Here is a 23,775-nt window from a genome sequence, read left to right as displayed (position 1 = left end):
AGCTCCATTCATATTTTAGGATTGTTTGTTCCAACTATGTGAAAAATGCTGGTGGTAATTTGATAGAGATTTCATTAAATGTGTAGATTGTTTGGGATAGTATAGATGTTTTAACAATGTTTGTTCTTCTAATCTATGAGCATGGAATGTTTTTTCCATTTCTTTGTGTCCTCTTCAAATTCTTCCATAAGTGATCTATAGTTTCCAGAGTACAGATCTTTCACCTCTTTAGTTAGGTTTATTCCTAGGTATCTTTGTTTTTGGTTAAAAGGTCCTCTATTGTTAACAACTCCTGTGATTCAATTGGGTTCATACAGATAATCCAGAGTAGTCTCCCCATCTCAAGGTCAGCAAGCTTAATTACATCTTCAAAGTACCTTTTGCCATGTAAAGTGACATAGTTATAAGTTGCAAGGATTAGGATGCGGATATCCTTGAAGAGAACATGATTCTGCTCCCCCTGGTGACAATACAGAAGAATCAGAATGATGGCCCGGATTTGGAGAACAAGGCACATTCATCTTGATCTGAAATGTAGTCACCTACCAGAGAAGGAACTGGAGTCAGCACAGAAGATTTGTTTGCACTTCAGGAACGGATAATAGGGTTTACTGTATTTTAACAAGCATTTGTTTTTGAATAAGTTTTCAAATATAGTAGCTATCAATTTTTGCTTATTTGTTTTCAAAATGATCTATCATCTCATGAGTGTGGTTATGAATGTAAATCAATTTTATCCACAAAAGTTAACATTCTGTCAAACTGATGTCTGTCTGAGGAAAAAAAAAAAAAGCAGAATGTTTCCTTCTAAGTCTGGTAAAGAGAAGGCATTTCTTTATACTGGAAACTCACATTAAAATTTTTTTAGTTCCTTAATTTAAAAATTAGTTCGCTTTTAGTTTTTCTTTAAAAAGATGCTTGCCATAATATAGAGGGTATGAAAGCTGTGTAGGGGGAGACAAGCTGGTCTTTCACATTTTAAAAAACACAATGACCTATCAGATAAAGGGCTAGTGTCCAAGATCCATAAAAACTTTTTTTTTCATAAAGAACTTAATAAACTCAATACCCAAGAAAAAAAATCCAATTATGAAATGGGAAAAAGACATGAACAGAAATTTCACAGAGGAAGACATAGACATGGCCAAAAAGCACGTGAGAAAATACTCCGCATCACTGGCCATCAGGGAAATACAAATCAAAACCACAATGAGATACCACTTCACACCAGTGAGAATGGGGAAAATTAACAAGGCAGGAAACAAATGTTGGAGAGGATGTGGAGAAAGGGGAACCCTCCTGCACTGCTGGTGTGAATATGAACTGGTGCAGCCACTCTGGAAAACTGTGTGGAGGTTCCTCAAAGAGTTAAAAATAGACCTGCCCTACGACCCAGCAATTGCACTGCTGGGAATTTACCCCAAAGATACAGATGCAATGAAACGCCGGGACACCTGCACCCCGATGTTTCTAGCAGCAATGGCCACAATAGCCACACTGTGGAAGGAGCCTCGGTGTCCATCGAAAGATGATGGATAAAGAAGATGTGGTCTATGTGTACAATGGAATATTCCTCAGCCATTAGAAATGAAAAATACCCACCATTTGCTTCGACGTGGATGGAACTGGAGGGTGTTATGCTGAGTGAAGTAAGTCAATTGGAGAAGGACAAACATTATATGGTTTCACTCATGCGGGGAATATAAGAAATAGCGAGAGGGATTATAAGGGAAGGAGGGCAGCTGAGTGGGAAAATTAGAGAGGGTGACAAACCATGAAAGACTCCTGACTCTGGGAAACTAACAAAGGATTGTGGAAAGGGAGGTGGGTTGGGGGGATGGGATAACTGGGTGATAGGCGATGAGGAGGGCACCTGTTGGGATGAGCACTGGGTGTTATACGGTGGCAAATTGAACTTCAATTAAAAAATAATAATAATAATTTAAAAACATATTCTGTTTAGCTGATTATATGACTTCATAATCTAGGAGTGATATCAGTAAATAAGGTTGCTGGAATCTAAAAAATGACAGTAAAAATAACTGGCTTAGATAACACTTCTGAGGCCAAAATCTTTTTTTCCCAGGATGTTTTACTAGATGTTCACTATAGATCTGCTTCCCTGGCCTTTGCCCATCATTCTTCCATGTTTCTCTCTTTTCATAGGTATCATAATCCTGGCCTCTTTGCCACACCTCTTCTCCTCACTCCCTTGAGGAGGAATAACCTACCGCTCTTTGGTAAAATGGTGGTAATCCAGCATAAATTCAAAATGAGATAAATTTGATGTCTTTATTATTTGTTCACTGTGACTAGTGGGGCAGATAAGAAAGGAAAAGAGAGACAGAAAGAGAAAGAAAGAGACTTAAGCTTCTCTGTTTGCTGTGTTTTTATCACATCTAGCTCAGGAGTTTAGGAGGAAGGCGGGAAGAGAGAAAGCAAGACTTTTTTTTTTTTTTTTTTTTTTTTTTACATTTGGAGCATCTATGTCCTCTAATCTAGATTCGTATGCAATCTCCAAAGCTCCAAACTCATTCTAATTTAGCTTCTGGTCACTGACTGAAAATATCCTCAGGTTGTCCCCTACCCATCCATGTCTCAAAATGTCCACGCAGTCCTTCTGCTTTTCCTCAAATTACTTTAGATGGCATATGCATGTGTTTGTTATATTATCAATCATGCCATTTATGCAGTTGACCTTATATTGTCTCATCTACTCAAGACATTACTCCAGCAGTTCTCCCTAATTTATCTTACATGACTACCTTTTGCACTTCACTGTATTAGGTCCATCACCTTACCAACATGCTGGTATTTTTTCTCTTAAAATAAACATACTACAAATAGATAAATTATCTCTTAACTCCATTTTCCACTTGTGCCCACCAACTACTGCTTTATTTCTGTGTTTGCCTCAACAGCAAAATTCCTCAAATTGTCTATATTGACTTTCCCAGTTCTTCCCTTTCATTTCTCATAAATCTACTCCAATTACGTTTTCTCATCCACTACACTACCTAAATTGATCTCATCAAGACTATGATGATCTCACTTTGTAAAATCTAAAGGATAACGTTCTCTAGTTATTGAAAATCAGCAGGGTTGGAAAATATTGATCATTCTCTCCTCTTAAATACACATTCTTAATCTGGCTTCCAAATTACGGTGATTTTCTTTCTACCATACCAGTAGCTTTTTCTTAGTATTGGAGAAATCAAATTCAAAAGCCTTTTTTTTAAATTGCTGCAAGAGGGCAGGTGTTCAACACTGTGTATATGAAGCCTATAATGAATATTCTGGATGCAGAGCTCAATAATAAAAGAAAAATGGGAAATGCTTATTCTAGGAAAAAGAGCCATGTCAAAATACTAAAGCCAAGCTTAAGACTTTATGATTAGTAAAAGAAGGCTCTTTTCCTACGTATGTAGACTATTGGCTCTTTTCCTACATATGTAGACTATTGACTTTGCCATACTTGTGAATGATCATTAAAGATGTTGGAAAAATTTGTGTAAGTGACCACAAGTTTGTACAGACTATTTTCATTTTCATGACTCAGGCGTAACAATTTATATAATTCTAGCAAAATCACCTTTTCTTCTATGTAGGTCTTATCCTAACATTTAGCAAAATGCTAGAGATCAGAGTATGAAGAGTTACATGACTCTTTTCTTCCATTAGACCATTTTTGAGTACGCTTAATGCAGAATCAGAAAATTGACAGAAGTCACAACTGTTAAAGAAAAATTTATTCTGACACTTGTTAAAAGTGTAAGGAAAATTTGAATCAGAACTATTTCAATAGGGGTCAAGATTACAAATTACAAGAGAGATAGGGTTCAACTCTGAGTACAGCAAAGACAAGAGGTGATTTATAGTCAACAAGCAAAAAGAGGACGGTTCAGTAGATGGAAAATTACTAAGAGGATACATGAAGTGTATGGATATTCTTTCCAAACTGACTTAGCAGGATTCTGACTAAGCCGGAGCTCAGCAGACTGAAGACAAGGCCTCAGGATGAGGCCAGCAGTCAAAAAGACGGCACCAGGGAGCCTTCTAAAGTTTGGTCAAGGAAAGTCTTTGTCACAACCTTCCTTAATCTAAGATTTAAGGGCTTCCAGATATCCCATTGCTTTTACTGTTTCATAATATTACAACTGACCGGAATTATCCAAATATTGTGATGATATTAAAGGCTATCTATGAACCACTGTGTATTATTACATTACTCCTGTCCTCCAACCTGTTGGAAACCTGGTTCATTTTCCAGTGTGCCTGTAGTAACTTGTAGACATAAAATATGTGCCCAGTTGCCACTCTGTCTCCCTCCCATGTTGAATCTGAGTGTATTTTTTATATCAAACGCCTCACTATACACTAAATTCTTATCATGACTAAAGGTATTTTCTGAACTACAGACCATATGTTTAAGACCTTGACAACTTTTCTAGTTTCCAGTTTCTTCTGGGTCATTCCTCCTATAGAATGGAATCTGTTCAATATCCCAAATGAATTATCTTTGGAGTCTGGCTATAGAGTAGAGCATATCCAGGATCATGATGCCACTGCTTACCAGAGAGTGCTTCTCTAACCTATATCATACTGTTGGGTAAGGGTCTATATGTCCTCTAGTTATTTCTCCAATAAAATGTAATTTTTTTTTCAGAACAATGTAGTTTTGTATAACAAAACTCAACCAAAAAGTAACAGATAACCTGAATATTCCTATAAGTATTTTAAACTTTGAATTCATATTTAAAAACCTTTCAAAATAAAATTTAATGCCCAGATATTTTTATTGGCAGTTTCTATCAATCATTTAAAGAAGAAATAACAGCAATATTTATTTCTAGAAAATAGAAGAAGAGGGAACATTAATTTTATGCAGACTAAATAATAAATGACTAAAATCATTTTAGAACACAGATTCAAATATACTAAACAAAGCGTTTTCAAATAAAATCCAGCAATATATAAAAATAATAATAAATAAAAAATTAGTTGTTGGGATCCCTGGGTGGCGCAGCGGTTTGGCACCTGCCTTTGGCCCGGGCCGTGATCCTGGACACCCGGGATCGAGTCCCATGTCGGGCTCCCGGTGCATGGAACCTGCTTCTCCCTCTGCCTGTGTCTCTGCCTCTCTCTCTCTCTCTCTCTCTCTCTCTGTTTGACTGTCATAAATAAATAAAAATTAAAAAAAATTAGTTGTTTTGATTTGCATTTCCCTGATCATTACTGATGTTAAGTACTCTTTAATATAGCTGTTGGCCATTGGTATGTTTTCCTTGGAGAAATGTCTATTCAGTTTCTCACTCATTTTTAAAAATTTGTTTACCTGTTGTTGGTTTTGTTGTTGCTTTTCTAATGAGTTGTAGAAATTTCTTATACACTCTGTATATTAACTCCTTACCAAAGTGTTTACAAACATTTTCTCCCATTCCATAGGTTGCCTTTTAGCTTTGTTGATTATTTTCTTTGCTGTGAGGGAGATTTTTAGTTTGATGTAGTTCCACTTATCTACTTTTGCTTTGGTTACTTCTGCTTTTGTTATCATATCCAAGAAATCTTTGCCAAGACTAATATCAATAACATTTTCTCCCACTTTTTCTTTTGGGAGTTTTACAGTTTTAGTTCTAACATTCAAGTTTTTGAACTATTTTTCAGTTAATTTTTGTGTATGGTGCTAGATAACGGTCTAATTTCATTTTATTGCATGTCGATATCCAGTTTTCCCAACACAATTTTTTGAATGCCTTATCCTTTACTCATTATGTATTCTTGGGTCCTTTTTCAAAGATCAGTTGACTATGTGTGGTTTATTTCTGAGTTCTTTATTCTATTCCTTTTGTCTATATGTCTGTCTTTATGCCAGGAAATATAAAATGGTGTAGTTTCTATGAAAACTATGAAAAAAAACAGTATGGAGTTTCCTCAGAAAATTAAAAAATAAATAAAACTACCATATAATCTAGCAACCCTGCTTCTTAGTGTAAGTCTAAAAGAATTGAAATCACTAATCTCAAAGAGACAGTTTGCACTCACATGCTGCAATATTCACTATTGCCAACATAGGGAAAAACCTAAACATCTATCGACAGATGAACGGATAAAGAAAATGTGGTATATGAATGCCAAAAATATTATTTAACTTAAAAAAAGGACATCCTGCTATATGCAACAACATGGATTAACGTGGAGGACATTATGCAAAGTCAGTTACAGAATGACAAACACTGTGTGGTTCCACTTACCTGAGAAACCTGCAATAGTAAACTCTAGAAGCAGAGAATAGAATTGTGGTCTCCAGGGACTAGGATGAGAGAAGAACTAAATCGGGAATTATATTTCAAAGGATATAAAGTTTCAGTTAAGCAAAATGAGTAAGTTCTAGAGATCTGTTGTACAACACAATGCTTATAGTTACCAATATTGTACACTTAAAATTTTGTTAGGAGATGATACTTCACTGCATGTTAACTAACTGGAATTTAAATTAAAACTTGAAGAAAAAAATTGTTAGAAATATAGGTCTCATGTTATGCATTCTTACCACAATTTACATAAATAAGTAAATAAATGACAAAGTTGGGTTTATTCCAGAAATACAAAGCTGGTTCATTCAAAATCCAGTCCATCATATAATTTCATATTCCATAGTATTAGCAAACTGAAGAGGAAATACTATATTTTCATATCAGAGGATTCTAAAAAAGTTTTTCATAAGATACATTTACTCATGATAAAAACTTGCAGGAAAGTTATAGATTTTTAATATGTTTTTATTAAAGCATATGCCCTAATAAAGGGCATCTATAACAAACCAACCAACCAACCAACCAACAAACCTTATAGCAAACATTGTACTTAATGATGAAAGACTGAATGCTTTCCCCCTGAATATTGGGGAAAACGGAAGGATGTCTACTTTCAACTATCCCCTTCAATATTGTAATGGAATTTCTTATAAGAAAAAAGAAAAGTCTAGCCAACAGGAAAAGAAGAAATAAAATGTTCTCATTTTAATATTTGTAAAAGTACAAGATGCTAATGAAAACTATCAAAATAGACTAAAATAAATGGAGAGACATACCATGATCACGTATTGGAAGATGGCAGATTCAACAACCATTCTTCCCAAATTACATGCAGATTTATTTTATATTTTTAAAGATTTTATTTATTTATTCATGAGAGACACACAAAGAGAGGCAGAGACACAGGCAGAGGGAGAAGCAGGCTCCTTGTAGGGAGCCCAATGTGGGACTGGATCCCAAGACCCTGAGGTCACACCCTGAGCCAAAGGCAAACACTCAACCTCTGAGCTACTCAGGTGTCTCTGACATGCTGATTTAATGTAATTCAGATCAATTTCCAGAAAGCTTTATTAAGTATCAAAATGTTGCTGCATATTTTTGTTTCCAACAAATAGAGACACTCATGCTAATGGATTGGAAGAATTAATATTGTTAAAATATCCATATTACCCAAATCAATCTACACATTCAATACAATCCCTATAAAAATATCCACCGAATTTTTCATAGAACTAGAACAAATAATACTAAAATATGTATGTAATCACAAAAAAGCCAGAATAACCAAAGCAATCTTGAGAAGGAAGAACAATTCCAGATTTCAAGACATACTACAAAGCTTTAGTAATCAAAGCTTATGGTACTGACATCAAAATGGGCACATATATCAATAAAACAGAATAGAACCCAGAAATAAACCTATGCTTATATGGTTGATTAATCTATGAGAAAGGAGCAAAAAGTACACAATGAGGAAAAGACAGTCTCTTCAATAAATGGTAAAACTAGACAGCTACATGCAAAAGAATAAAACTGAACCACTTTCTAACACTACACACACACACACACACACACACGCCCAAGACCTCAAAATGGATTAAAGACCTAACTGTGAGACCTGAAACCATAAAAATCCTAGAAGAAAATCCAGACAGTAATTTCCCTGACATTGGCTCTAGCAATATTTTTCTATATATGTCTCCTAAAGCAAGGGAAACAAAAGCAAAAATAAACTATTGGTACTACATCAAATTAATGAGATTTTGCACAGCAAAAGAAGTCATCAACAAAACAAAAAGGCAACCTACTGAATGGGTATTGACGTGTGCAAATGATATATCCAATAAGGGGCTAATATCTAAAATATATAAAAATTTTATACAACTCCATATGAGAAAAAAAAACAAAAGCAAAACAAAATAAACAACAAATAATCTGACTTAAAAATGGGCAAAGGAAAAAAGAATGGGCAAAGGAACTGAACAATTTTTCCAAAAAGCACATACAAATAGCCAATAGACACATGAAGAGATGCTCAACAGAATTAATCAACAGGGAAATGCAAATCAAAACCACGATGATTATCACCTTACACCTGTCAGAATGGCTAAAATCAAAAACACAAGAAACAGTAAGTGTTGGTGAAGAGGTGGAGAAAAAGAAACCTTTGTCCACTGTTGGTGAGAATGTAAATTGGTGTAGCTGCTGTGGAAAACAATTTGGAAGTTCCTGAAAAAACTAAAAATAGAGGCACCTGGGTGGCTCAGTGGTTGAACATCTGCCTTTGGCTCAGGGCATGATCCTGGGGTCCTGGGATCCAGTCCCTCATCGGGCTTCATGCATGGAGCCTGCTTCTCCCTCTGCCTATCTCTGCCTCTCTCCATGTGCCTCTTATGAATAAATAAATAGCATCTTAAAAAAATTAAAAATATAAATACCATACGTTATACATGCACATGCACATGAACACACACACAATGGAATATTACATAGTCATAAAAAGTATGCAGTTTTGCCATTTGTGATAAAATGGATGACCTGGGGGGTATTGTGTTAAATGAAATAAGTCAGGCTGAGAAAGACAACGACCGTATGATTTCAGTCATAAATGGGATCTAAAAACCAAAAGAATGAGCTAACAAACAAAAAGAAGAATCAAACTTAGAAATACAGAAAACAAGCTGATGGTCACCACAGGGAAGGGAGGTGGTGAGATAGATGAAAGGGATGAAGGGGAGTGGGAGAAACAGAGGGTTCCAGTTGTGGATTGAATAAGTCACAGGGATAGAAGTCACATTACAGAGAACGTAGCCTATGACTTGTGGTAGCCTTGTATGGTGACAGACGGCAGCTACATTTGTGGTGAGCAGAGCATAACATACGGGGAGGGTAAAGCCCTAGGTTGTGCCCGGTGAACTAATGTAAAATAGTGTCAGTTGTACTCTAAAAGATAAAGATAAAATAAAAAACAAAGAATTTTTTTTTTTTTTTAATTTGCTCTTCTACCTGGAAAGGAAATGCAGAGATGTTTGGCCACTTGTCAGAGCACAAATGTACATGAGTACTTTTTGTAAGCAGAATTGGTGCTTTGTGATGAAAGTAACTGTTTTGTCCATGGAAGTGATCACCATGGAATGGATCACTGGGTAAAAACAATGTCAAACTGGCCTCAACATCTCTTTTATTAACTGAAAATGACTATTCTTGCTCTAACTTCTTGCAATGCAGAATGATTCTCAGTGAAATTTTGAGATAATAAAAGTAGAAAATAATTAGATGTTACTAAATACTAGGCAATTATGGGGAACCAATAATCATTATTTTATTATAGAATTATAATTATAGTCATTATAATCTTAAACCTTGCATAGTGCTTGAAGAGTTACAAGTAGTTTTACCTAACTTCTCATTTCAAAACCGTATATGCAATTGTTCCTTCTTTATAAGCAGAGAAAATTCAATTCTTTAAAAATAGATGTTTTTTGAAGACTTTTGCTTCTAAGCTTGTATAAAGAAAGTTTCTTTGATTTCTTTAGGGAAATATCCTTTCAATTTTGATCCTAATAAGCTTTCTCTTTTTGGTAATGTATATTCATTTCCTACTTGTATCTATTAGTTATCTTTGGCTGCATAATAATAGTATTTGATATCTATAATCTCAAAAAATCAATTTCCTTTCCTCTTTGCTATCCCAAACTTTTGCACTCTTATAAAATACTTTCTAGTAAATGGAAACTGAATGATTACACAGAGACAGAGGAAAAGCAGATCATAGAATTGTATGTCCTTTAAAAGTGACAATTGAAAGAGATGAAAAGCATTTATGAAAACTTTTTTTAAGGGAATTTAATCATATTGATAAATATCACATACAAATAAAACACTTTGAGAATTATTTCTCCATAGGCTTTGAACTTACATTGCAGAAAATTTTTAAGTCTTTTTTTGTTGTATATACCAATGCCATGGCTCTCCGCGATTGAACTGGACATGAGGTGATGAATTTGCTCTTATGCTGTATAAAACCATTGAGCTGAAAAGCAATAGTAAAACTCAGCTTTGCACCAAATAATGTTTCTTTTGTGTCTTTTTCTTTTTCTGTAAGATTGGTTTCTTAAAATTTGACAGTATTTGCTTTATAAAACAAAGCTGGTTTATACCTAGAATAAGGCTTTAAATAGGATCCTACGGAAAATTAGTTTCTTGACTAGGAGATTGAGATAATGCTTTTATTTAACATTGTTTATCTACTGTCACCCATGGTGTATTACTGCTAAAACAAGAATCTTCCATCAACATAAAGGACTAAAATAACATTTCTAACACAAACCACATAGGTCAACAATGCCTTTTTTATTGAAGATCAAATCATTTAGTTTAGAGATTACAGAAAACATACAATGCACATAGAATAAATTCCAAATAGATGACTGAAGACATTTTTTTTCAATATCATGACAAGTATATTAGAAGCAAAGTGTTCAACATCCATTAGGACAGAGGCTAGAGGAAATGATGGCATGAACCACTTACAGAAAGATGTGAATTGCTGGTCTTTACATTGAGCTAATTAGTTTTAGTATCATCATGTTTACCAGCAATAGCTCTAATCCAGAAGTTGACTTCAATTCTCTACTCCTCCCTAATATTCTGACCCTTGTGACTGTTGATTGAACTTTATAGCTTACTCAGGAGCTACCAAATCACAGAATTATAAACTCATTTTCTTTTGACGGTAGATAATGAGACCAAACTACTGAGGAAGCAAACAGTCAACCAGGCACAGGAAAGCTCATAGCATCAAAAGTTAAAAAAAAAAAAAAAAAAAAAAAGTGGCAACCAGAACTTGCAGGAAATTGCTGCAATCAAGATTAGAAAGAATTAGAAAGAATGCTCTTTACTTATGAACTAAATTGATTACACAGCACATGCTTCATCTTAAAAATATAGGTGACTTTTAAACATACAGACATGTCTGTATTTTCATCTAAAGTCCCCAAACACTTTGAATGCAGGCAACCTCAACATGTTTTTATAAACTCCTAATGAAAACGCTTTACTTCTAATTTATTTTTATCTGTATAACAATAAACCTAATAATTAGTGGATCAAGGACTATACTGGGAGTTTTGACAAATGGTGTGTAGTTCATACCTTATGGGCAACTAGTTCATGTTCTTCTGTTCTTTCTCCTCCTGTCCTACCCTCCACGCCCCTACACCCTTGCCTCCGCCCTGATCTCCATTCACTATTAGACTTTAGAAACAATGAAATGCTCTGTTGAAGGTATGGAGTCATGTCTGTTTTACATGGCTCTATACCTTCAACTCTTCCAATCAAATTCTAGTTTCAGCATCTGCTCTGGAAGTTCACCTAAAACAATCGTTACTGAAGAATTGAGTTAAGTTACATTCAGTCAACAAAATTCATGGAGCAACTGTTAAAACTTCTGGGAATAGAACAAAGAACAAAACAGAATTTGGAATTTATATTCTAGTGAGAGAATAAGCAATAAATAGGTATATAACTTTATGAAATTATCAGAAAAATGTCAAATAGTGGTATGTGCTTTCCACAGAATTAAAATAAGTAAATGCTATTGCGATGTGAATAAATAGTGATTGAGCAGCTACTTTCAATAAGGTTGTCAGAGAACTCTTTGTAGAGGTGGCCTTAAGCTGAGCTCAAACAACATGAGTGTGGAATTTTTTTTTTCTTTAAGCGTTGTGAGATTTAAAAGGAAGACTCTTCCAGGCAAATGAAAAAGGTACTTTAAAGGCTTTAAAGTAGGAATTAGATTGGCTTCATCAAGGACCAGAAATGTACTGCTAATGGGACTTTATTGTAGTGGTAAAAATCATACCGGAAAGAGAAGCAGTCAAGAAAGTAAGTAAAGGCAGCAAAGTAATGTTAAGGTTTTGGATTTTAAAAGTGTTGGGAAACTTGCAGAAGGTTTAAATCATAGATGAGACTTCTTTTTTAAATTTCAGTTTTTTGGGAAAAATCACTTTGGTTCTACAGAAGCAATGGATTTTAGGAGTTAACAGCGTAAGCAGAGAGACCAGTTAGGAGGCTATAATAAAGAATGAGGCAAGAGAGTTTGGGAGCTTGAATTAAGCATGCAGTGGTGGAAATAAACAATGAAGGGAAGGCCAGGGAATCAAAAGTAATTGACCAAAAAAAAGAAATGGTTGAAATGGAAGGGAATGAGCCATTTGTGCTACTATTAAAGCTTAAAATAGGCTTAAAAGGTGTATGAGAATAAAATATAAACAGCTTGGCATCAGAGAAAGTTTGGTCAAAATTGAAGATCAAACTATTAAAATAGTAAAAAGGAAAAAAAGTGATTAAGTAAAATGCGTTGGTGACAAATAAAGTATCATGCAATCTCCTAATTAGTTACATATTGGGATATAAATGTATACTTTTAAAATTATGAATAATTTAACATATCAAAAATCCTAGAAAACATAGAAAAGTCATGGCAATTCATTTGTGATATTGTTAAGCTGCCTTATAAATTAGGCCATAATTATTTTTTCTAGAATCCATGCTGTGAATCTAATATTCTCACAGCACTAATTAAACACAATTTTTGACATTTTGAAAACTTATAAAGTGTAACTTTTATAGTAAATACTACAGTGTGCTATGTAACACCAGTTTTTTTTTGAAGATTTTATTTATTTAGTCATGACAGACACAGAGAGTGAGAGAGAGAGAGGCAGAGACACAGGCAGAGAGAGAAGCAGGCTCCATGCAGGGAGACTGACATAGGACTCGATCCCAGGACTCCAGGATCACACCCTGGGTCAAAGGTGGTGCTAAACCCTGGGCCACCGGGTCTGTCCTGTAACACCAGTTTTTTCATAAAAGTTTAATAGTAGCACTCAAGGCCATTGAGCATTAAAACATTAAATATCTTAAGAACAAGAGTTTACCTACAGAGAGAAGTTCATATTCTCCTGATAAGACCCACCAACAATATATTGCTAGGGATATGTTTATGTACAGTAAAACTATGAAAAAACAAGGGAACAATAGAATAGTCAAGTTGAGAGTAGTGGTTACCTCTGAATGAAGTGGTTGCAGATATGAACTCAAAAGAGGTATGTACCCAAAGCTTCAACAATATTGATATCACTACATTCCTTAAATTGCCTGCTAGCTACAATGGCATTACTTTTATTTTCAAACTATATAATTTAAATGTTATTTAGTTAAATTTGCATAAAATCCTTCAAAAATATTTGTATAAAATCCTTCAAAATTAAAAATTAAAAAAAATATACGAAGACTTCATCTTTGATATATAGAAAACTTTAAAGTCATCACCATCATACTTATGACAAGAAAAAGCAAAACGAACAATATCAATGACTTCTCTTGAACCAGTCACAGAACTGAAGTCATAAGACAAATAACCAATCCCCCAAAATGAAGAAACCGGTGAATCCACAGTCACTGTCAACATCTGCCTACTTGGAACAGAAGCCACTGAAACTATAGAGTGGTAGCAACGGTTAAATGATAACTTTGTGCAATGGCTGCAGGTTTAGCTTTGACCAGTTGAGAATGAGAAACTCCTCTGACGTACAGTATTAATTCCCTACTCATACCCCTGAATCCTTCATGAGTTTTACTCCACTATGTTCTAATGGTAAAGAGGCAAGAAAGATCCCCTTATGGCTCTGGCAGGGGAAGAGAGAGATTATACAATGTAAAAGATGCCCCTCTGGCCTTTCTGTCTCCCTAAGGGGTGTGGTTAGGGTGGCCTTTCTGTCTCCCTAAGGGGTGTGGTTAGGGGGTTAGGGTCAGAAGGTATGAAGAAGCAGGGATGTCTAAGAATTCCTTGTGATATATATATATATATATATATACAATACTACTCTTCACCCACACCTTACCTCTCCAGAATAACATCAGTGAATTACAATTAAAAGAGATGCAAAACACTGAGTCTCTCTAAGGAGCAGTTGTTAAGGAAACTAAAAACAACAGGAGAGAAAAAAAAAACAAGGACAGTAGAGAAATGTGAGGCCTCTGGCACTTATAGTTATAGCAAACATTAAACATAGCCCCAAAACCTAGCCATATTAACATAAAACCTCACACTGAAGGCCCATTTAATTCAGTTCCAATTACCCAATACATCATGTCTGGCTTTCAACAAGAAACTACAAGGCATATAAAAGGCAAGAAAAACACACTCTGAAGAGACAATTTAAACCATCTGAACCAGACTCAGACATGAAACATATTTTAGAATTTTTAGAGAGAGAATTTAAAACAGCAACTATTAACAGGTTAAGCGATCTAAATGGGAAGTAAACAACATACAAGAACAGAAGGGTAATATAAACAGTGATGGAAACTCTAAGAAAGAACTTCAAGGAAATGCTAAAGACATAAAACGCTGTAAGACAAATTAAGAATGCCTTCAATGGGTTTCTCAGTGACTAGTCAAGACTGAGGAAAGAATCAGTAAGCTTGAAGATAGGTAAATAGAAACTTCTAAACAAAATTACGAAGAGGAAAAAATAACATGCGAGCGCATGCATGCTCACACACACACACACACACACACACACACACACCAGAAATCCCAAGAATTGTGGAACAATTTCAAAATTGTAATATACATGTAGTTTGATTCAACAGAAGCCAAATAAAGAGAGTAGAAAAAAACATTTGAAGTAAAAAGAGCTAAGAATTTTCAAAAATCCATAACAGACACCAAAACATAGATCCATGAGGCTTAGAGAACACCAAGTAGTATATATATCAAAAAACAAAACAAAACAAAAACCAAAACTTTACATCTAAGCATAGCATATTCACAGTGCAGGAAACTAGGAAAAATATAAACTCCTGAAAGAAAACAGGATAATAAATCTAACCTCATAGGAAAAAAGATATGAACAACAGCAGACTTCTTATCAGAAACTGAGCAAAGAGTAAAGTAAAATACTAAATTATTCAAAGAAAAAAAAACACTAAACTAAAATTCTACATTTATTAAAATTATTCCTCAAAAGTTAAGGAAAACTCAATCCATAAATCGATCAATGAGAAGGATAAAAAAATCATATTATTATTTCAATAGTCGTAGGGAAAAGCATTTGACAGAATTCAGCACCAATTTATGATAAAAAGAGTAACATCTCAAGAAATTGGGTATGATAAAAAAAGTAACATCTCAAGAAATTGGGTATAGAGGGAACATAATAAAAGCCGTATATGATGAGCTCACAGCTAACATTGTACTCAACAGTGAAAAGCTGAAAGCTTCCCCTCGATGTTCAGGAACAAGACCAGGATGCTGATTATTGCTAATTTTATTCATCACAGCATTAGAAGTCCTAATTAGAGCAATTAGGCAAAAATAAGCAATAAAAGCCATTCAAATCAGAAAGAAGTAAAATTATATTTCCAGATGATATTATATTATATGCAGAAAACCCTAGACTCCACCAAAGAAACTGAACTAACAACATTAAGTAATGTTGCAGGATACAAAATCAATACGCAAAAATCTATTATGTTTCTATACACTAGTGAACTATAAGAAAGAGAAATTAAGAAAACAACTCCAATTACAAATGAATAAAAAAAAATACAATACCTAGGAATCAGTTTGACCAGGAAAGTGAAAAACCTCTGTACTGAAAGCTCTAAGACATTCATGAAAGTTATGGAAAAGGACAGTAATCAATGGAAAGGTATTCTGTGCTCATAGATTGGAAGAATTAATATTGTTAAACTGTCCATGGTACCCAAAGCAATCTACAGATTCAATGTAATCCAACAAAATCTAATGACATTTACACAAAAATAGAACAAACAATCCTAAAAATTAGGATTGACCTCGAATAGCCAAGGGCGTTTTGGGGGCATCACACTTTCTGATTTCAAACTATATTACAAAGCTTGTAATGAGAACAATATGGTATTGGTAAAACAAAACAACAAAAACAAAACCAGGCAAAATACAGTTTAATAGAACAGAATAGAGAGCCCAGACATAAACCCATACATAATATCGTCAATTAATTAATGACAAAAGAGCCAAGAATATATGATGGGGAAAGGGCAGTCTCTTCAATAAATAAGGTTGGGAAAACTGGACAGTCGTGAGCCAAAGAAGAAAACTGGACCACTACCAAACACTTTGCAAAAAATTTAACTCCAACTGGAATAAACAACAAATACCCACCATTTGCTTCGAGGTGGATGGAACTGGAGGGTGTTATGCTGAGTGAAATAAGTCAATCGGAGAAGGACAAACATTATTTGGTCTCATTCATTTGGGGAATATAAAAAATAGTGAAAGGGAATAAAGGGGAAAGGAGAGAAAATGAGTGAAAATATCAGTGAGGTGACAAAACATGAGAGGCTCCTAACTCTGGGAAATGAACAAGGGGTGGTAGAAAGGGAGGTGGGCGGAGGGTGGGGGTTACTGGGTGGTGGGCACTGAGGGGGGCACTTGATGGGATGAGCACTGGGTGTTATTCTGTATGTTGGCAAATTGAACTCCAATAAAAAAAAAAAAAAAGAAAAAGGAAAAAAAAAGACTTAAGTGTAAAATCTGAAACCATTTAACTCTTGGAAGAAAGCATAGGCAGTAAGCTCCTTAACATTGGTCTTGGTGATGATTTTTTTGGATTTGATACCAAAAGCAAAAGCAATAGAAGCAAAAATAAACAAGTGGGACTATATTAAACTAAAACAATTCTGCACAGAAAAAGGAACCATCAACAAAACGAAAAAGCAACCTATAGAATGGAAGAAAATATTTATAAATCATATATCTGATAAAGCATTAACATCAAACTATATACAAAACTCCTACAACTCAATAGTAAAAACAAAAGAAGAAAAACACAATCTAGTTTAAAAATGGGGAAGGGATCTGAATGACCTTTTTTTTTTTTTTTTATTTCCCAAAGAAGACCTACAGAAAGCAGTGGGTCCATTGAGAGAGAATTTGAGTCATGTTTCCCAAAGTAGACAGAGTATGTGAACCTCTGGTATTTGAACCCAGACAGTTTCCAGAACTTGTCTATTAATAATAATATACTAATTTGTAAAAGAAAATAGCAAAATTAAGGTTGATAAATTATTTTTATCAAATAACATTATTATATTTTCATATAATAAAATTTCATTATATTTGAGGAAATGTGCTAATTTTTTTTCCTTGCAAGGACTCTCATATTTATATGATGATTGCTGAAAAGTCATAACTAAAGGTAAACTAGATTATTAGATCATTATAGTCAAATAGTTTCAAAAGCTGTATTTAAAAAATATTTTCAGGGATGCCTGGGGGGGGGCGGGGGGCTCAGCATCTTGAGCATCTGCCTTCAGCCCAGGGCCTGATCCTGGAGTCCTGGGATCGAGTCCCACATCAGGCTTCCTGCATGGAGCCTGCTTCTCCCTCTACCTGTGTCTCTGCCTCTCTCTGTGTGTCTCTCATGAATAAATAGATACAAATCTTAAAAAAAAATAGAAGTATAGGATGGCATCTTGAAACATGTTTCACATGAACATTCTAGCTCATGAAGAGGAGAATGAATCTGAGAAAGTCCTAGTGGATGAAGGGAGATACAGTTTGTGTTAGACTAGGTTGGTGGAAGTAGAGGTGGGAAGTACTGAATGAACCGAAGGGGACTAGGGATGTACAGGGGATCACCTTGCATCTGAACGCATATGAGATGTGAAGAAAGTAAAATGTTGGGAATATCTTCTCAATTTCTTATTTGAGGAATCAGATGGAAAGCACCATCACTGGAAGGCAATGAGAGAAATAAAAAGTCTGACCCTTTGACATAAGTATAGGGACAGAATTGAGAATTAATGTAAAATGACTGATCTATCTTCTGAATCTCGATTGAAAGAAATGTTTTAGATGCTACCAGGTTATGCATGAATGCACTGTTATTAAATAAAATAGGAACATTTCAGCCTTAATTTTATTAATTTTTAAAATGTCATTCAATGTGGCTTATGGATGACTTCTCTTCCCTTGACATCCATAATATCTCATTCTCCTATTTTTCTTTAATTTTTCTTAGTTGCTTATCTCCTTAGCTAGTCTCTTTAGCTTATTTCTCCTCTTCGAATCCATCTTTAAATATTAATTTTATGTAGGCTTGTATTTTCAAATTATTCACTCTTAAAGTGGTCTTGCCCATCCACATAGTTTTATAGTTTATTTCTCTATATGTGTATAAAGTAATAGTAACATTGAACAACCCAACTGGCAACCCAACTTGATTGTCACAGCTTATATTAATGTAATTATTTATGTAGTTTCTTGGTTAGTGGTTGATCCTCTACTTTCTTAGTAAATTATACTGTCCTTGAAACCAGGACTGTGTTGTTTCTGTGAATACTTGGATAGGGCACAGTGTCCAAGAAATGATATAAAAGAAATAAATAGGGCAGCCCGGGTGGCTCATTGATTTAGCGTTCCCTTCAGTCCAGGGCGTGATCCTGGAGACCCAGGATCGAGTCCCACGTCAGGCTCCCTGCATGGAGCCTGCTTCTCCCTCTGCCTGTGTCTCTGTCTCTCTCGCTCTGTGTCTCTCATGAATAAATAAATAAAATCTTAAACAAAATAAAAGAAAAGAAATAAATATTTTTTAAAATAAAATCCAGGAAGGAAAAAGTATAACTCTAAGTGTAGATGATCAGATGCAAATAAAATTCAGTGTAGAGCTATTGAATACTAACATAGATAAAGCAGATTACAATCTGCTGTGATAGTGTTTAAAATTAGCCTGCAAAGTATTAAAGTCAAAAAAGAGGTTGGAAAACCGCCCATTGGCCAAATCTAGCCCACCACCTGCTTCTCCAAAGTTCTCCCAGAATATGACCACTCCATTCCCTTACTTGTTTTCTGTGACTGCCTTAGCAAAACAATGCCTGAGTTCAGTAGTCATCACAGAGACTTCAGGACCTTCCAGGCCTACAATAATTACCACCTGTCTGATTACATAAAGTTTGCCAACTCTTGAATCCATCAAAAAGGCTTCAGATAGGCCAAAAAACCCCCACTAACCTGTTAAGAGTAAGAAATAGACACAGTAAATGAAGACTTAAGAAGACACAGAATGTTGGGATCCCTGGGTGGCGCAGCGGTTTGGCGCCTGCCTTTGGCCCAGGGCACGATCCTGGAGACCCGGGATCGAATCCCACATCGGGCTCCGGGTGCATGGAGCCTGCTTCTCCCTCTGCCTATGTCTCTGCCCCTCTCTCTCTCTGTGTGTGACTATCATAAATAAATTAAAAAAAAAAAAAAGACACAGAATGTAGAAAGATTAATACAGTGTGACTTAAAGGAAACCAGGGGAAATATTATTTCAGGAAACAAAGATTAACGGCCTCAGAGGCTATGTAGGAAGGTCTCAGGATCAGGAATAAATGGTGTTTATAGGATTCAGCTACTTATGAATCACTTCCAGCACAGGGAGTTATATGGGATGCTGAGGGAAGTAGCCATCGATTGGTCCTGTTATTTCCCAAGTGTAAATAATCAGTGTGAAATATGGAACTGCAATTGCATTCAAATGAATGAAGAGAGGTTACGTAACAACGTCTGCAAAGAAACTTTCCAAAGTTGATTGTGGCAACAAGAATATGCATATTACGCATATACACATGTGTCATTGGGTTCACTGAATCTTGAATATTTATAGCATTTGAGAACTCAGAGGGCTCAATCTATTGTTTAAAGAAGGAATCATCTTTCAGACAGATTAGTACCACCCATCTGCTTAGGAGGCAACGAATGTAGATGTTTAAGTATGATGTTCAAATCCTCATCTTCCATTTATGAACTGTGTGCTCTTTAATCACTTTTGAACAATTTTCTCATGTGAAGAATGTAGGGGAGGAAAGCAATAATAATGCCATTCAGTTCTCAAAAAAATAAAAATATGATTACGAAAGACTTGGCCTAGTGTTTGACACAAAACTTTTCTTTAAATGTCGATTCTTTTCTTATTGACTATCCAAAGTAGGTAGGAGGGAGCAAAATGCTTCTTAACTTTTGTGGTATTCAAAACATTAAAAGAAATAGAAGTTAAATAAACTTTTTACATACTATACATAGGACGTATTTTGTTGCTTCCAATCTAATATGCAGTCTGTACTCAGTTTTTTCTCCCCCACAAAATGTCATACCAACCTAATCAACTAGTATTTGGGGTAACAATTTAGACTCTCCAAAGAATCTAGTTCATTGTGTGTATGTGGGAGAAAAAGAAGCACTTATGTGTATATTGGTATCCATCTACTGTGCTTACTACCAAAGGACATTTTTCTGTATTCTTCAAAAGATAATTTTAGTTTGTTAGTTTATCATGAAGCAATACCTTAAATTGATCACTCTTCTATTTATAGCTATGGAAGTTAAATGTTTGTAATTTTAACCGAGACAAAGCATTACGTTTTTAGGGATTTTCATGATTTTTGAAATATATTTTTTAATGTCTGTTTTCATTCTAGAGAATAACAGTAATTTGTAAAAAATGCTGAATTTCCTTTGGCTGATGGCAAAACAAAAAATTATGTATTTTTCTGAGATAAATAGAAAATCTTATCAGAATTATAAGTATTTGAAATGTACTTTATTTTCATTTTGGAGATTACTGTCAGAAATTATTTTTAATACCTCTTAAGTATCTTTAATATTTAATAAGCAAATATAAGAATACAATGTATTGAGTCATCAGGTCTTTATAATTTTTAAAAGCATTAAAGAATGTATTTTTTAGATGTTAACATGAGCTATTCAATTTTTAAATATTTTTTAAAATGTAAGTGGATCTTTTTGTAACATATGGCTCTCAGGGTTTCAAAACCATGCAAAGGGACAAAGGATTTATACTATTTATTTACACTTTTTCTTAAGATTGGGCAATTAATTTTTAAATAATTTTTGCATGCATCCTTAATATTTCAGGACAGCAGGCTCTCTACGTAAATGAACACATCCTAAATGACTAAGAAAAAATTTTTAAACATCTTACATTTTGCCATGTATTTTCCAAATATGCAACAAATTTCACATACAATTCTGATTTCCGTAATCTAAACATTTTTCTTTTAAGATTTTTTTTTTATTTTTTCATGAGAAACACAGAGAGAGAGAGAGGCAGAGACACAGGCAGAGGGAGAAGCAGGCTCCAAGCATGGCCCAGGGCGTGATCTCCAGGATCACGCCCTGGGCCAAAGGCAGACGCCAAACCGCTGAGCCACCCAGGGATCCCCAGATTACCATAATCTAAAAGGAAATGACTGTACAATGTTGTTAACTTGATGAAATAATGTCAATTTCTTTCAACTTTCTAAATCATGCCTGTCAACAACAGATGTCCTTAAACATTCTCCACAAGGAAGAACTAACTAAAGTCTTTCCATAAATTCAGATTCAAAAATTAAGTAACCCAGGCATTTTTTTAATGGAAATGTAACAAGTGTAATTAATGTTCTCTATACAGTTGTGAGTGAATCTTAAAGAAAATAAGTTGTTTTTGATTGTTTTGATAACAATTTTGAATTTTCTTGTCTATCCCCTTCCTCTGCTATAAAGGCCAATCAGATTGTACCCCATTGGGATGGAAGCCATGGACAGAAGAGATTTCTATACCAGAATATTCTGAGGAATGAATCATTAGAAAAGACCACATGTAAAGGTGCTGATGACCAGACCTCCCTGTACACAAGTTAATGATGTTTGCTAGAAGAAAGATACCAAGAAATCCCTAACTTTGAAATATTTTTTTCAGGATCCATCGAGTCTTTCTAGATTGCTTATTGCCTTTAATAGAAATGTGTATGTTTATGGGGCATGGCTGCTGGAGAATGGGAGGGGTCATATCAGTGTTGTCCTATCTATGTAATGAATGGAGTATAAGACGGAGAAATTACAAAATAGAAATGGCTTTGTTGGTAACAGTATTTTCACATGTGTTGCTCAAAACCTGCCTTTTAATCTGAAACTAAAACATATCTTAAGCGGGAAAAGAGAGAAACTTGGAAACTGTATCTGATGGTTTGGCACTCCTCTAGGAAAAGACTGTTTAATCTGTGTCTGCTGCTTTGCCCCTACCTTTTGAATCATTCAAGTTTTGAGTTGGAAGAGATCAATCACCAGAGTCGGCTTTGACGTTTAAAACTTTGTTGGGGAAAAAGGAAAGATGGGTGGCAGCTGTTGGATTATCTTTCAAACTCATGAATTAAAATGGCAAAGGGATTTTCAGCAAGAAATCTGAAATATTCTTTCAGCAAGAAAGGGGATGAGTTTAGAAACATGATGTTTGTCTGATGTTCCCTATACATCCTCGGTATGAAGTGGTAAAAGTCTTAAAGCAATCACAGCAGACAAGTCTTACCAATGGAATAAGGAATAAATGAATTAGACCCAGAGTATTACCCAAGAGATGATAATCAGGGAATATTGAGCAGAAGAAGAGTGAGCAAACTCTGTGTTTTCCTGGTTATTATTAGTATTCAGGCTGAGAACTAGGTTTCTCTAAGAGGGAACTAGGACCATGTCATGGCCACATGGGGAGATGTAACCATCTGCAATGTACCTCACCTACAACTTTTAAGCACCCCAAATATAGGTAGCTGGGGCCATGATCAGGAGACCCTAAAGCCCACAGTGTATTCTGATAAAAAGCAGAGGTATTCAACAGAGAAACCAGCAGCAGGGAGGTCAAGAATCAATGAGGAGGACGAGACAGCACTAACTGTAAATGCTGCCAAATAGTATATTATTTTGTAGGCTGTATTATTTACGGTTTTCCAGAGAAACAGAACTTACAGGATGCATATATAGAGAGAAAAAAAGATTTATTTTAAGAAATGGGCTCGTGTAATTGTGGACGCTTGATACATTCAAAATCTGCAGGGTAGGCCAGCAGGGAAGAGTTACAGAACTCCGCTTGCAGAATTTCTGCTTGTTCAGAGGTCAGTCTTTGTTCTAGAAAGTCCTTCCACTGATTGATTGAGCACCATACCCACCTTATGGAGAGTTCTTCTGTATACACATCAAAAGCCAGAGAACTAGGGTATCTCTTCCTTTTCTTATAATCCTATTGGATTAAGGCCCAACTCTCAGGATCTCACTTAACCTTTATTACCTCCTTAAAGGCCCTAACTCTAAATAAGTCACAGCAGGAGTCAGAACTTCAACATACGAATGGGGGAGGGGCACATTTTAATCCATAGTAGTAGATATCAAAGATTAGACAAAGTGGTTCCCTGGGTCGCTCCATCCATGCCTTCTATGGCAACGCTGTTCCAGAAAGTGCAACAGGCTAAAGGTTATTGAGGTACCATAATAGTTGTGGTAAAAGCCTTCTTTTCTTTTCCTTTTTTTTTTCTTTTTTTTTTTTAGGATTTATTTATTTATGCGTGAGACACATACAGAGAGAGAAGCAGAGAC

The sequence above is a fragment of the Canis lupus genome, chromosome 14, assembly GCF_048164855.1.
Source record: "Canis lupus baileyi chromosome 14, mCanLup2.hap1, whole genome shotgun sequence".
Classification (NCBI taxonomy): domain Eukaryota; kingdom Metazoa; phylum Chordata; class Mammalia; order Carnivora; family Canidae; genus Canis; species Canis lupus.
The sequence above is the reverse complement of the archived record's forward strand: the minus strand, read 5'-3'. Positions refer to the sequence as shown.